The 17,061-nt window shown below is 35.4% G+C and overlaps 1 protein-coding gene and 2 long non-coding RNA genes across 3 annotated transcripts in view; 1 reads left to right on the top strand and 2 right to left on the bottom strand.

Annotated features, from left to right (window-relative positions):
• Positions 1 to 6,222: 6,222 nt before the first annotated feature.
• Positions 6,223 to 17,061, top strand: part of LOC105148537 (uncharacterized) — a 96,834-nt gene continuing 85,995 nt past the window's right edge. The window contains exon 1 of the mRNA XM_087406842.1: positions 6,223 to 7,171. The gene's annotated coding sequence lies outside the window, so the exon portion shown is untranslated. The remainder of the gene's footprint in view (positions 7,172 to 17,061) is intronic.
• Positions 7,857 to 9,743, bottom strand: LOC147909453 (uncharacterized). Its single transcript, XR_846452.2, has 2 exons — positions 9,530 to 9,743; positions 7,857 to 9,458 (listed from the first exon to the last, which is right to left on the bottom strand). It is a non-coding gene; the product is annotated as an uncharacterized LOC147909453 (long non-coding RNA).
• Positions 9,802 to 14,392, bottom strand: LOC105148541 (uncharacterized). The gene is made up of 3 exons (XR_015545296.1): positions 13,367 to 14,392; positions 10,372 to 13,187; positions 9,802 to 9,941 (listed from the first exon to the last, which is right to left on the bottom strand). It is a non-coding gene; the product is annotated as an uncharacterized LOC105148541 (long non-coding RNA).

The raw sequence follows: 17,061 nt of genomic DNA, 5'->3' as shown, positions 1-17,061 counted from the left end.
AAAGAAAACTATCCAATCAAATTTTACATGCGACTTTATAAAAGAAATGTGATTGGATGATTTATTTCTGTATATTGCAGCTGTGTAAAACCTGCGACACACGATGTTTGTTTTCCAACTGGATTAGAATCTTGCCACCGTATTGGCTGCGATGCTGACACTGGCTTAGTTTCCATCGAGGGTTTAAACCGGATCAGAATGTAAAAACCAATCAACTACAGTCGAGCATTCCTCTGTTGTTCGTCTGTAGCCAATACGGTGGCAAGATTCTAACCGGACAATTACAATAGATTTTTAAGGAATGGATCACAATTAATTATTCTCCTCGCATTTGACTATAGTTGGTCAATTTCTTATGGCTTAAAACACCTATTGTAGATCCGGACTAATTCAGCTAGTAATCCAGCAGGAAAATAAGTATCGTGTACCGCAGGCTTAAGTGTATGTGTTCTGAATTACGTATGAAATGCATGTTGTATCATTTTATCTTTCTTTAATATTTGGTGAACAACAAAAAAAAATGATTCATTATGTGCTTAAATTCGAATCTGCAATATTTTAAATCTTATGGTTTCTGCACACTGGACGCGGAAACGCTTGCTGCGTGACAAAATATGATGCGGCCAATAAACTTACAGCTCCTAATGTGTTCATTGGTTACCGCGTCTCATTTTGCCGCGGCAAGCGTTTCCGCGTCAGTGTGCAGAAGCCATTAAACCGTAAGAAATTGATCCAACTACAGTCGAATGCGAGGAGAATAATCGACTATGATTCGTTCATTCTTTATGGCTTAGGCCCGATTGCACTAACGTTACTTTGATTTTAAGTAAGCTTAAACTCTTTCTGTCTCTGTCTCTTTTTGGCTTTAAAACGAGACAGATAAAGTTTTAAGTCTCACTTAAAATCAAAGTGACATTGATGCAACTGGGCCTTAAAACTTAAAAATCTATTGTAGATCCGGGATTATGCGTAATTCAGATGCGTAGTAGGAACGCATCCTGTGTGGATATACTATAAATAATTGACAACAACAGAGAAAAATATCAGGGCGCTCCTCGTCTTGATCCCAGTCCTGATCTCTCCTTCGAGTTGATAAACTCGTTCTGCCACTGAGCCACACAGTTCTGACGTTGTTGGTATCTCTGTTGTGTCTATATCTAGTAAATTTCTTACAATACCCTCACATTTAGATAAAACCTGCGACACACTATGTTTGTTTTCCTGTTGAATTGTTACCTGGATTAGAATCTTACCACCTTACTATTAGCTATGATGCTAATACTGACAGCATCGCAGCCAATACAGTAGCAAGATTCTAATCCAGCTAACAATGCAGCAGGAAAACAAGCATCGTGTGCCATAAACCTGTGGCATAGGGCCTTTTTCATCAATTTCTGGGAGTCCTATTTTTGAAAAGTATCGCATACGAAATACTAGGGAAATACTATAATGTACGTAATATATACTATAGTATTTTCTAACAGAGAGTATTTTTTATCAGAGAGAAATCTGAGAGAGGATATTACGGCCCAAAACCTGTAACCGCAAAATGCTTGTGCCTACGTTACTGCTGCTGTGCCCAATGTGGCGAGCGTGTCTGGGCGCCGGCGATGACCAACTAACGATGAAGGACAATTGGCAGGAAATTGTTAGGTTTGCGAATGAATGCTACTCGTTGATTCTGACTCATAAGGTGGTTTAATACAAACTTGAATGATTATTTAGCAAATATAAATTACAAAGATATAGACATGATTGCGTGCGTAAGACGGTTCGGATATCGGTATCGCGTTGCTAGAATCAGAATACGGGAAATTAAGAAAATATACACTATGAGTATTTATCCGATGACGCTAACAATTACCGAAAGAGTGAGCAATACGCGATGTCAATCTCGCAGTGAACACAAAGTGAACTTTACCGAGTCTTAACTTACTAACTATCGCAGAGGCTTATACAAGGTCCGCACGCAGAACGCCATGACACCAGAGAGAGGGAAAAAAGGAACAGCTAGAAAAAAGAATCAACTCCAGAGTCGCGACGAACGTTCGCAGCGCCGCAACTAGCGCTCGCAACGTCACATGCTGCTCCGCACTACTGCCCTTTGACAAAGTGGATGTAAACTACATAGCAATGTCCATTTTTCTCAGGGTACATTATCCACTTTTCAAGGCTAGAGATAATAAATCGATATTTGGTTCATATAATCGTGCTACATGTAACATGATTATATGAATCAAATATCGATTTAACTCGAAACTCAAAATAAGTCCACCTTTAATAACGTAAGTGGAGTCTCCTTATGACTCCTACACACAGAACGCGGTGACGCTTGCCGCGCGACGAAAGTTGGCGCGATAGCCAATCAACGTCTCGCTTGCTCGGAAGTAATAAATATTGGGTCATCTAAAAAGTATACGCGGTACTTTGTCACTAGATATATGACCATCAACACACATCTAGTGACAAAGTGACCCAATATATTGGGTCATCTAAAAAGTATCCGCGGTTTTGTCACTAGATGTGTGTTGATGGTCATATATCTAGTGACAAAGTACCGCGGATACTTTTTAGATGACCCAATATAATTTTATGCGAAAAAAGTTGAACTCAATCCAACTTATGCTGCGCGACGAAAATAATATTACATCATTTCTAAAAGTTTTGCAAAATAGGGCCGACTTAAGAACATAGAATTAGGCTAATGCGACAATTTCCGCCGCGCAGCAAGCGTTGTCGCATTTCTCTTGCGGGAAAAGTTAGAAGTATTGATTATCATATGGTTACAGGTCACGTGTTTGTACGTATGTATGTAGTAGTATATCTAGTAGATACGTGTGACCTGTGACCACATGTCAGTCAATATTTCCAACTTTTTCCAACTTATTCAAGACGTAAAGGCACTAAAATCACATCTGCCGGATTTTTCATGGGTGTTCTTACACTGCGTTTCAAACCCATTTTTTGTGACCGCTTGAGTTTGATCACCTTCTTTATATGTTTAGCATATAAACAATTGATGCAAAATATAGCCATACTGCATTCCTTTGGGTATATTCGTGATGCATGCGCAGAACTATACAATTTCGGGGTCCATTTCACATAAACTGTCGTAAGGAGTTAGTGGTCTAGGCAATATATTGGGTCATCTAAAAAGTATCCGCGATTTTTTGTCACTAGATGTGTGTTGATGGTCATATATCTAGTGACAAAGTACCGCGGATACTTTTTAGATGACCCAATATATAGAAGTCTGTGGGTTTGTTCCAAATTAACCCGTATGCTCCAAATTCACTCAGAGAGCACTTGGATTTCAGATAAGATGGCGGTTGGAGCAATTGGATTTATGTCATCGATATCTAAAATGGACCGTTGGATGGAAATGGATGGCAGTAATGGGAGTAGAAAGACGAGTAGAGTAAGAGATAGATAATAGTAAGATCGTTCTATCTTCTTTCCGAGCAGGAGCCTAGCATATCGTAACAGGGCCCTGGTCATAATAATATTGTAAATACCGACAGAATTAATTTTTTTGCAATGAAATGTCATGCATACATATATATATATATATATATATATATATATATAAAGGGCTACGAGTCTAAAACAATCATCATAAATTAACAAATTTGTATTAAATAGTTAAAAAATAAAATAAAACATGTCATGAATTTAAAAACATGAAATTTAATTTGATCAACAAATAAACAACACAAATGTTTCGATCCCTGTTGGATCATTTTCAATGTGTCGCAAAAATAATGGAAATGTTACATGGATAAAATATATAAAAATTAATTAAAAATTCGCCCTCGGGCGCAGTATCAACTATAAATCTTGCTCCAAAATAAAATGAAAATTATACAAAAGTTGTAGTTCACAACAATGTGTTCCTCCGGATTGTATATGTAGAATAAGGACGAACATATTTCTGTTAGAAAGTACAAAATGTAATAAATTACGACAGGAATAAAAAATAAAAATAATAAGAAAAGTACAAATCAAGTCGCAAATAATAAAAAGAAAGGTACAAAACAAGTCTCAAGTAATAAAATTAAAATTAAAAGAAAGAGGCAAAAATTATTTTTGATATTATAAGACATGTACATTAGAGTTATTAATGTCGATAGAGAAAGTATAAAGTTAAAAGTTTATTTTAATTTATTGAGCTTTATTATTTTTATAATTTTATATATTGGGTCATCTAAAAAGTATCCGCGATTTTTTGTCATTAGATGGTGTTGATGGTCAACACCATCTAGTGACAAAAACCGCGGATACTTTGTCACTAGATATATGATCATCAACACACATCTAGTGACAAAAAACCGCGGATACTTTTTAGATGACCCTATATATATATATTACTATTTTTTACTATAAACAAGCAGCGTAACTAATTAAATGTGCAAGCGAGAACTACGTTCTCAATATCTCACTAGCACAGCGAGTGTAGAAAGCCTAGGGATTTTGTAGGTTGCGAGTTACCTACAAGCAACGTCAGAGAACAAATAAGAGGATAGATAATGGCGCTCATCCTATACGGTCATATTCATTTGAGTTCGAGTAATAAAGATTCATCGTTACCAGTTACAAGAAAAGTGTCGATCATTACCTCTTATATCACATCACACAACAAGCATCTTGAGAATTTGACTTAATTGAGTCATTTATTCACACAAGCACGAGCCCATATCCGTGTGCTCGCCTGTGGCGCGCCGAGAGTGAACGAGACAATGAGTTCCTTCTCCCACTAGTAACTTGTTTCAAGCAAAAATGCTTTCTCGGCAATCTCGGTCACTCGGCGAACACTAACTTTTGCAAATATAAAAGTAAATTAGTGTTACATATTTTGTAATTATATTCAACAGTTATACTAACATTTGGCAAATTATTTATTATTTGTTTACATATGTCATATTTGCATCTGCAATTAAATTCATAAAAATAATTTTGTACTGATAATTCCGTACATTTAATTGTCCAATTAAAAACTTTTTATGACATATTAAATGAAGAAATATAGCTAATGTGACTTAAATTTGTTAATCAAATATGCACTCCATACTTAATTAGTAATTTTTTAGTAATAAACCGAAAAAATAAAAATTCAAGAAACAAAAAACTAAAAATTTCATGATTACAATTACTTTGCGAAACATTTGGTTAAGTTATTTGTTTATATCTCGTTAAGCTAGTCTAGATTAAAAAAATATCAAGTTTCCATCAATTTATTGCTGAAAAAATATAAATTTAGCAAATTTTAACACAAAATCAAATATGCGCGAATCGCCGAGCGAATCAATCTTCTCCATTCGACTGCGCATCGGCTTCCCTCCAGGGTTATTTTGTTTAAAACTTTTTTTTTTAAACAAATGTTTAAAACATGTTTTAAACATTAGATTAAATTAAACATGTTTTTTTTAAACAATTTAAAACAAATGTTTAAAACGTTATTTTTTTTAAATGTGTTTTTAATACTATTTAGTAGAAGAGAGGATGATATTCTAGTTACATTTTACACGATAACTGACTAATAATGAATATTTAAGTTTAAAACTTGACAATTACATTTATTAAAATGTTGTTTACAGAAGTTTACTTTATAGAAAAACTGCAAGAGGCAATTGTTAATTTTCTTTTCATAGAGCTTTAAGAATTTTTTAAGAATTTTTTCAGAATTTTTTAATACCGTATTTTCTTATATTGGAAAATTGAGAAAATGTAATACTAAAAATTGATAAAAAATTCTGAAAAAATTCGTAAAGTTTTATGAGAAGAAAATAAATAATTTTTGTTTTTTGTAGTTTTTCTGTAAAATTGATAATACTTGAGTAAAAATTATTGAAGATCAATTTTCGTAAATTTTTAGCAATTAATATTTTGTTAACTATTATGAAAATTGCAAAATGTTAGAGTACTTTTCTTCTCAGTTTAGTCCAATCTGCCCTTATGCGAAAGATTTATTATTATTTTCCAAATACTCTGTATATATAAGCAGCTTGGCAGCCTATAAAAATCTATAGTAATGTAAGTTATAGATTAATATTAGAACTACAATAGTTCAAGGAATAATTATTTTGAATTAAAAATCTCAAAAAAGAAGCCGTTAGTAATTAATACGCATAAAGGACCACATTAGCAAAATGCCATGCTATTGTTTAAATTTGCATAACTTAAAATATATATAATCAAATAAAATGTTAAATAGCAAACAATACATTCAAATATACATATATTTATGTGATAATATGTTCAAATTTAAGAAAAATGAGGAAGTAGGTGTAATTAAATGCTAAAATGTACGAGAAACATTTCAAAATACTTGAAAGTGAAAATGCGTTTTAATAAAATATTAGATGTAGTAAAAAGAAATTCATTATTTTTCTAATAGATGGCTTTAGTAATCTGTATCTCGCGAACGCGAGATGAGCACAATGAACACAGAGCGAACGAAAAAAAGACCTTTTTTGATGTTTTTTAATTTTTTTTCTACTGAACTAATAGATCGATTTTAATATTCCATGACTTATTTTGTACGTATTTCGAATATCTACATTTTTTTATACCGAATTTTTTTCCATACAATCAATATCTTTCGTTTTATAAGCGAAAAACGTGTTTTTTGCAATTATTCGATTTTTTTTCGCATACTTTCTTCACAAGTCTCGAGTCTCGAACATACGCATTTCTTTTCTGATGGCCTTTCGAGACTTTCGTGAAGAGAAATGCTGATTATAATTTTTTTTCGGTAAAATTCTACTTCTACTGAATTATTCTTGCTACTCGAGTTTATGAAGAAGAGGTATACTATAACGCGCATGGCAAATCGTAAACAATTAAATATCTCGTAAACTGTTGCGTTTTAACATGATTTATATTATTCTGGATTAATTGGAGGAATACATTATTACTACAATTTATTAAAACTTATATGTTATTCAAAATGCTCCCCGCCCTTTATTGATGCCTTGGGCCGCCGAGCGGTCGATTGCCGAGCATTCTTGGATGCTTGAAACAAGCTACTAGTAGGAGAAGGAGCTCGCTGTCTCGTTCACTCTCGGCGCGCCACAGGCGAGCACACGGACATGGGCTCGTGCTTAAGTGTGTGATTTCGCCAGACCGCTGTCTAATTCTGTGTCACCACCGTCAACGCAGAGTTCTTGGCTGAGTAAGTAGTCAGGAGCCTTAACAGTCAATGATTTTATGAATGTTACAATATTCGCGATTTTGCTTTGAATGTCATGAACATTACAGTCTGAAATAAACATTTTCTGTGGATCAGTATTAAATTTATTGCGCGAATTCAATATATCGAATGCTTTATCATGAGACAAAATTTTTCCCTTACTATTTTTAAAATCTAATAACTGCAAGTCGTCACGTAAATATGCTAATGTTTTTGCAACACTGTTGCTAAGCATTTGAGCTGCCAGAAAAACTTTCATTTTTTCATTCTGCCAATTCAAATGCCATCTGCTAATTTTAGTTGCAGCATGCAAACCATGTTGTTCTGGAAATTGTACCAATTTCTCCAGAAAAGACCATTTTATAATGTTACCATCTCCGTCAACGATGACTTGCAGTTTTCCAAACGAGTTGCGTATCAGTTTTAATATATGGCACGGATCCAAAAGTATAAAAATTTTTTCTTTTGAAATCGGATGTAAAAAATAAACTTACAAATCGTCGTCAATGCTTAATTTCGCACCTGTGTAATTGCGAAGTGATTTCGCGGTCCATCGAAGGTGATGGAAGTGAAAGATCCTCGGATTTGATAATTATTTTCAAAAGAATCTTCTTCGGAAGGCAATTACCAGCCTATTTCTTGTTTTAATCAATTTGATAGACAAAGGTTTTATCGGATAAACTGGTTTTTATTTAATAAATAATTTAGTCAATCAATACAATGATTTTCTCATTTCAATGTGGACAAAAGTCTCTAGGACAAAAGTCAACCGCGTTATTACACTTTTTAATAAACATTTGTCGTTATAAGAATGCAGTAACGAGTGTTTCGAGATGGTCCCAAGTTTTGAAAGTGGCGCCGAATAGCACTGCGCAAAATGGTGCAGTAGCGCATCAGTCGCGGAGTGTGATTATAATCGATTAGTCGCGGAGTGTGTTTATTATCGATTTCTTACAGAAGTGACTAAAACCAGTTTCATGTAGAGATATTAATGTATCATTTACTATATTTGCTCGTTTCGTGCTATTCAATGAGTTTATATTGGGTCTAAAAAGTATCCGCGGTACTTTGTCACTAGATATATGACCATCAACACACATCTAGTGACAAAAAACCGCGGATACTTTTTAGATGACTCAATAAAATAATACGCAATTGGAAGCTTTCAGTGACCATTGACACCTACAATATACATAAGTACAATAACACTGGAAGCTGTTAGGAAAGCTTTAAATAAATCAATATCATTCATGTGTTTCCCATAAATAATATATCCTACATAATCATTTATATACCATTCAATTTTTTTAAAAATTGTTATATCATCCATAATTAAGGAACACAGGATTCCTTCATTTTTTTCGCGCGCAATTTCTATCTTTTTTTAAAAAATTGTAACGTAGGTTTACATATTCCAGGGTTACCATCCACATTGATATATTGGGTCATCTAAAAAGTATTTGCGGTTTTTAGATGACCCAATATTAGGAACGAATCGTACCTTCATGAGGTAAAATCTTTAAAAATGTTTCTCGTACATACTCGTATGCTTTTGGAAAATAAAAGTGTAAACTCACTGCAAAGGTCTGTAATTTTAGAGGGAAACGTATGAGGTTTAGATAGGAGTTTTTGGATAATAAATTTGACAACTGGAGCAGCGAACTGTAACATTTTAAATATATACAATTTGTAATGTGATTTCCTTTTGCGAGTTAAAGTTGTATACCTATTTGTAATAATAATTATAATTCTATAAGTGTTAAAGGCGAGAACAAATAAAAGAAATAATACATGAAATTAAAACTCTATATGACATATTTACAACAATTATATCATAAAAAAATCTTGATCAAAAACAAAATCTTTGACATCAAACAAAGCGTTTGTGCTTGACGATAATTTGCTAGTAATTTACTGGATATATTATTATTAAATTATGACTTATAGTGATGCATCCCCTGTATAGCATAATCATATCATACGCATTTTAAGAAACACTTACGTTCATACGTTCTAAAGTTTCTTTAGAAATGAAATTATTGTCATGTAAATGTTTATTTAACTCAATCAAACTCTCGGTTTTTTTAGTTTACATGCCTGCACTTGCAAATGTTGTATTTTCTTTACCTGTTCTGCAATTGTTTCTAATGCAACGTCTAATATCATTGTCGCTTCGTCCGAATTTCTAGATACTTAATATCATACATTATCCTTCATATGTTTAATATGTTTCAAAGGAAAGTCTATTTTTTCATCTTCCATTGATTTTCTAGAAAAAGAATACATTAATATAAGTATTATGGAGATAATACTATATTAGTAAAAAATATACTGTTAAACCTTTTCAATGAGTTAGAATTATCTTTTGTAGCATCATTACATTCCACACTGCATTCTTCTATTTTAATTTCACCGGATTGTTTCTTATATGTATTCTGAAAATACCATAGGTATATTTTTATATTGAAAATTACTTGATTACTGTGTTATGTAGTCATTCTCCAAATATCTGTTGTATTTCAATATGAAATTCTTCGTCACTAGATGATGCTATGTTATCACAATTGATTTCGTGTGAAGTAATTTAAAAAAAGGAATAGCAGTGTTTTTAAGTCTCCCTTTTAGTCCACGTAATGTTTCTTGATAATCTGATGATTTAAAATGGTTGGAGCACAGCCGAGCATATTGTGAAACTTGATTCATATTGATTGCTTGTAACCATTTGTTTCTTCTATCTTTATTTTTTGGGAACCTATAAATTAGAATATTAATTAACATCTCATTAATTATCTATCCTTCTCCCTCCTTTCCCCTCTCTCTCTCTCTTTCTCTTTTATTTTACATATATTTATTTGTAATTTGCTGAATTTGCTTAAACAACAATCGCACTATGAAGAAAAAGAAACAGCATCTAGTTTATAAATATTAAACTGACTATTGTATGTGTGTATGTATGAGTATTCAGTAAATACTATAATAAATAAAATCGTCTTATACATAGCAATAATATATATTAATATTATACATGGTTTATATTGTAGTTAACTCATCGACATCGATAGGTTAACCTTTTTAATATATCGATGGTATAAATATGTGGTATTATATTGGGTCATCTAAAAAGTATCCGCGGTTTTTTGTCACTAGATGGGTTGACCATTAACACCATGAAATATACTTACTTGTGAAAACTGGATGCAGAGGTTACTGACGTTTTGCAAAAAAATACAATAATTTGTTATTTTATTAAATTTTATTAATATTTCATTAACATTTCTTTTACGCAAGCAACAGCGTACTCGCTTTTAGTCAGAATCTTTTGTCATAGCATACACTACTGTTGGATTAACAACAACCAATCAGACTTCAGTAAACAGAGGAAAAACGATCTTCCTATTATTTGCCTCTCATTCTACTCGTTTTTTTACCTCCACCACTGCCATCAGCGGTCCATTCTAGATGTGATGATTCATGTGGCCCATATATATAATATTCTGCTATATTGTTAACGCAGCCTCTTTTTAGGAGTGGGGAGGTGTGCGAAGACAGCGAAATAGAAGAATGGGTGCTTTCCATTTAATGATATGAGTCGATATAAGCGTTGTTCTATCCTTCTTGACATTCAGAAAATGACAAAGATAAAACGATACTTATGTTGATTTATGTATCATCAAATGGAAAGTACTCAATATAGGATCTCTCACTTCTATACATGCGAATAAGATTGGTTAGGAATGTGCGCATGCGTATTGAAGGTTTCAAGTACATTATCTAAGCGAGAGATAAATATCGTCTGCACTGTGGTATTTTCGCCATTAGCTCTTAGGCTAATTCTACAATGTGCCGTGTTTCTTGTCTTATTGACCAAAAAGGCAAGAGACAAACAAAGACAAACAGTAAGAAACAGGAAACAAAGAGCACATTGTAGAATTAGCCTTAAGCTACATTCGAAAACACTTACTGGTGTGCCACTAATACACACCAGCCGGAAATATTCGTGTGTACTCGATGTGCACTAGTGTGAGATCGTTCAGAAACGTCGAGAGAGTCACACCGAGTATCACTAAACCATCCATGCGAAAAGCAAGGGGAGTCGGTGTGTTATGGCTGCAGACTTGCGCATAATGCATAGTACATAAGGGAATCGATCAATCGAAATTCGAAATTTGAAAGGAATGACTTATATTCCTTTCTTTTTACAACTATATACTGCCGTCGTTCCTTTTTACAATCATTTAATCGCCTTTCTTTACCAATGAATTGTTTAACTCGAAGTTAGGCTCACTTAAACGTGAGCGGTGAGATGGAATTGAGATCTTCTTCTTTCTCTTAGATGCTGGCTAGGCAACCCAAAGGTTGGTACTAAGCCACTGAGGTCTGCGGTAAATAAGGTTTATTGCGGTTAGGTTTAAAGAAAGCATCAGCTACAAATCGATATGGCTGCCTCCTCCTCAGAATCCGGACGCCTGCTGCCACTCAGCGGTAGATAGCGCGTCATGGGAGAGAGGGAGAGGAGCAAAGGAAGATCAAAAGAAAAGATTATTGGCCTTGATGAAGGCCAAAAGTAGACGACACAGCTTGGCGGGAGAAAAATATAAGGCAGGAAGAAGATCTTGAGGGGAGTTTGGAAATTCTTTTGTAATATGGTTTCGGATTGGAGTAGAATTTGTAGAACTTTTCATAATGAAAGATTATATGATTGATGAACCATTTGACGAGATTCTCCGCAGGGGCAACATGGTTGGATCTGAGTCGGTTGATAAGGACGATCTGTTCCCTCGTTAAGATAGTCTTATGAAACCATGTCTTCGTGGAACTTGTGTAGAAATGTTCGAAGTACAGAGTACCCTTAGTGATAGAGACTTCTTTCATGTATTCTACGCTTTGTTTATTTGCCTAAATAGATGATACTACTATAATTCTCATAAGGGACTCGAAAATTGGGCTTCCAATGCGGCTAGCTTTGCGGCTTGATCAGCCGATTCGTTACCAGGTATTCTTGAGTGTGCGGGAACCCAGAAAAATGTAATTTCTCTACCCTTTTTAAAATGTCCAGATAGGCTCGTTTAATATAATATACTATATAGTCACGCTGTACTTTTGAAGATTTTGAAACGCTTCAAGCGCACTCTGAGTCAGAGAAAATAACGCTTCTGGAAAGGTCAAGATCGTTAATAATCTGTATGGCCTAGTAGATAGTCCACAACTCAGCCGAGAAGATGAAGGAAATCTGTGTTTAATGTCATCCTCCATTTCAGGTGAAAGACTGCAGCTCCGACTGCAGCTTAATATATAAACTTGGAGGCAATGAGATTGAATCTAATGTTTAAATTAAATTCCTTGCTTCAGTGAGCATGACATTTATTGAGTTTGAGATACGATATCCCATTGCCTTCCTGATTACTTTGTATTGTAATCGCTGTAACTTGATGAAATCGGGAGCCGTAGGTTTCCAGGTAAAGAATTGACATCCATATTCTACAGCACTACGAAACGTAGACGGCTCTGTAGACGGTGAGGAGAAGCTCAGGATGCTAACTCCATGTGACACTTGATAGTGTTGATGCGATGGCAGAGATTTTTCTTTCTTTACTAATAAGATATCTCAAATGTAGCTTACCGTCAATATAGTCTAGAATAACGCCCAAGAAACGGTGCAAGTGTATTCTAGGAATTATGCTCCCATTGATGCTGCTCTTCGGAATCTTTATTGTGTTACCTTGTGCGAAAATAACCCAATTAGATTTTTGAAGCGACACTTCCAGATTTCTGAATTTTAGATGACCGTATATTTGATCTAAACAGTGCTGAATGGATCTGATGGCTTTATTTATGTCCCGATGTGTGGAAAATAGGATTACATCATCTGCACATTGAAGGAATCGGGTGTCTTGATGCAAATGCTGTCTAAAGTCCCTGATGTCAAATAAGAACAGACTTACTTTAGATCCTTGAGGTGTACTCTTATAGGCGTCATATAGTCCGTGCAGCTCACTATCTATGACAAAATTAAAGTATTTAACATTGATAAGATTTTCAATGAATTTTCTAGAAAGAACAGGAATGTCAATCTCTCTTAAATCTTCCAATAAAATGTGTGAAGCCACATTGTCAAATGCGTCTGCTATCCAGAAAAACAGCAACCGCAGGAGATTGATTCAAAAAATCAGTTCTCACCGAAGTGACTAGAGTGGCCAAGCCATCACAGGCTCTAAAAGGCCTAAAACCCGATTGTGATTGTGGTAGAATGGGCCTGCATTCAACAACCAGCTCATATCAAAGACTGAGCTGGTTAAAGATACGCTCCATGAGCATGACTTGCATACGCATGACATAAGCGAAATGGATCTGACCGCTTTAGAACTCGGCTTAAGAATAAGCGCCATCAGGAAGCTTTTCCAGGAATGTGGGAAGATACCCTCAGAGAAAATTTTATTGAATATGGATAAGAGATAAGTCTCAAATTCGGTAGGGATTTGTTCTAACATTTTGTAACTAATTTGATCCAAGCCAGGGGCAGAATTCTTACGAACTGATTTGAGCGCGTTTTTAAGTTCTTCGAAAGTAAGAGGATCATCAGGTGCAGATGCACGAACTCTGATTGTCTTCAGATTTCATTGTTTCAAGAGTTTTAGAGCGATCACAGTAAGAAAATGGGGGGCATATTTTAGAAATAATATTGTCCAATGAGGCATCCCGAAGGTCTTGCGTTGTTCCATTGTTGCAAGTTATATTCCTTTTAAAGCTTTTAATTAGTGACCAAATTTGTTTAGTGGGAGTCTTATCATTAAAACTGTTCACTAATTTGCGCCTTCACGTTTTTGTTCGGAAAGCTTTTTAAAACAAGCAATGTGAGTCTTTTGGAATTCGATATGATTCTCATTGGTAGGATTAGATATGAAAGTCCTTAATAGCCTTTTTTCTGTTCTACACAGCATTCGAACAGGATTCGTTTCACCAGGGGAGAGGTTCGAGCTTTTGGTGATGTACGTGGAAAGCTATTCCGCTTTCCGGAATAAAACTTGTGGCAGACTCAATAATAACTTGCGTGAATGCATCGTAACAATCTAGTACATCTTTCCTGTCCATCGGTGGTAAATTTTTAACAGAAAAAGCAATTTATGAAATAGGATTTGGTACTCTTCCTTAGATAGAGATAATTTATAGGAAAATTTGAATCTTAAGGTAACTCTATATCTTAAGGTACCCCGTACGCCTATAGTAGTAACTATAGGGAAATGGTCATTCCCGAATGTGTCGGATTCTACGGAAGCATTACAAAGCGGTGCCAACTGCGGAGACGCCAAAGCCAAGTCGATAACTGAGGCCGTGAAGAGGATCGCAGGAAAGTGGATGTTTTCTCATTGAGAATGATGAGAATCATATTCGTTTATCATCTGAAGGAGCTTCCTCCCCGCTGTTGATTGTTGCTTGCCTTCCCAAGCTGTGTGATGAGCATTGAAGTCGCCTAAAATAATGAAGTTTTTGTAGTCACGCAATTCATTAAAGAATTATAGAAAGTGACGAGAGTTTTTTGATCGGGATGTCTATAAGTATTGACCACAACCACAGATTCTGTATTAGAGTAAAAAATTTAATTACTAGAAACTTTGCGGATGGATAGACTGTATCTTTAAAATCGAGAACCTCTTAGTTTATATGTCCCGAATGAGAATACAAACACTTCTATCTTCTGTCTGAACGATGTCCTTTCTAATTATTTTAAAACCTCTAATTTTAAAGGCATTATGCTTAAGAAGAGTCTCTTGTATACAAAAAATGTCGTAATTCTTTGCTGCAGCAAGTAATGAAGGGAGATTATGCCGAATTCCTAGAGAATTCCACTGAAATATTTTTAATTGTTTGTTAGAATCCTAGTTAAAAGTGGTTTTTTGCGTGTTTGAACATTTGTATCTTAGTAGCGAGGATGCCAGTAAGGCAGGAAGAATGCCTAATTTTGGGATAGGAGCAGTATTCTCCTGCGGAAGTGACGCCAATGTTATTGTCGATATCTGTCCCACGGAAGTCCGCATGAGAAGGTGGATCGTTTTGGAAAGTCACTTTATTGCCAGATGTGGGAGGTGTTCTACCGTCAACTTCATTTAAGTTGTTGCGATGGACTTCTGATTTGTATTGAGTCCTGGCAGATTGGGTTACCTTTGGACGATATGCACGACGAAGTAATTCATCCCTCTGGATGTTGTTTTTTAACTTCTGTGAAGAAGAGTGAGAACGAGATTTTAATACATTCGCATAAGTCAAACGTTCTTCTTCAGGCTCTTCCCCATTCAGGAGATCAAACTTGTTGAAATTTTCAAATGTAGTCGTATTTCCCTAAAAAGATTAGAGTAGTAAATAATATCTTATTGCTGTAAGACAAGGGAGGGGTGAAAAAGGAAGATTTGCTACTGATAGTACTCCTGGCATCGGCAATGGAAATATTTTCAACGGCTGATAATAGCACACTGTTTGCTAATGATAGGGCAGTTATATAATCATTAGCCCAGTAATTACCGTGACAATTAATAACATTTAGGGGCCTCCTCACAAATCATGCTTATTTTCGCCGCAATACAGATATCTGGGGATATCCCTGCATGAATCACTAACGTGTCCCACTCTGTAGCAAAGATTGCACATCCACGGTCTAGGAATGAAGAGGCGAACCTCATGTCTTACCTTGTAGATGAAGATCTCTTGTGGCAGCAATTGTCTTGCAAATCTTATACGTATTGTCCTGGACGAAATATATTCCACTTTGCCATTCCTTACGTTTTTACGCGCGGTTGAATCTCTGAACGTCGAGAACTTTAGTTTTTGATTCAATGCACTCTTTAAATGTCTTTAAGTCAATTTGTTGTAGAACGTATAATGCTGGTTCTGAGAACTTTAAAAGTTGAAATGAAAGCACGGAGATTATGCTTAGGAAAAATCGTGTTTTCACACGATTAACCTAACCTATTTGTCACAGAGACTGTTTTGACTACAACTAAAATCTTTCTTCTACCAATCTTTTTTATTTAGAATACTGGAATACTGGCTTTGGCAATAATTCTGCTAATAAGCATGGTGCTGTCCCTGTTGTTGGGATATACATATACCACAAAGAGGCCCATGTCACGTGTTCCGTATCGTAATGGAGTTTTGTCATCTGGATTTTGGTTGACTTATGACTGTTGTTCTTGGCATAACTTGTCTGAGCCTGCGGCGCTGTAGGCGCGTCAGAAAGAGGCGTGTTTGCGCATTTCTTGGCGGGAGATATTTGCGTTTGGTTGGAACTTTCCTCCAAAGTTTTCCTGCAAGGGACACTTTCTGATTTGAGACTGTTGTTCGTCGATGTCCATTTCGTCCGAGTTGCTTTGGACCATAGATAGACAATTTATGCTTGCAGAAGAAAGTTTGCCTGTTGTACCATCCGATACAATCGGAATAATGGGAACTATTTTGTTACGCAAGAAAGGCGGCATTATAATTCCTGTCTCTTTGTAGAGATTCTCTAGGAGGCCCTCAGGGTCGTTTGCTCAGATTGAATGGATGCAGGAGAATCAGGAGAGAAAGCATCCGCTTCGTAGGAAGAGGGAGATTCTACATTAATGATTGAGGGGATAAGCGCGAAAGACGCACCAAATGCACCGTTCTTCCCTCCGGAAAGCGAGGCCATGGAGTGCCTCAGATTTAATTTAAGCAAGGTTAAAGTTTAGGCAAACTATACGATTCATAATTGGTATGTAAAAAAGAAAATATAAGATTATTAGAATATTCGCTCGAAAAGGGCTACGCTACAAATAGCACTACGCTATGTTACGCGGGCCTGACTGATACACGATATGCGTCCGGAATATACGTGAGCGAGTGACACGCGCACGTCCGCA

This window comes from Acromyrmex echinatior, chromosome 6, assembly GCF_024713525.1.
Source record: "Acromyrmex echinatior isolate Ae372 chromosome 6, ASM2471352v2, whole genome shotgun sequence".
Classification (NCBI taxonomy): Eukaryota; Metazoa; Arthropoda; class Insecta; order Hymenoptera; family Formicidae; genus Acromyrmex; species Acromyrmex echinatior.
The sequence above is the reverse complement of the archived record's forward strand: the minus strand, read 5'-3'. Positions and strand labels throughout refer to the sequence as shown.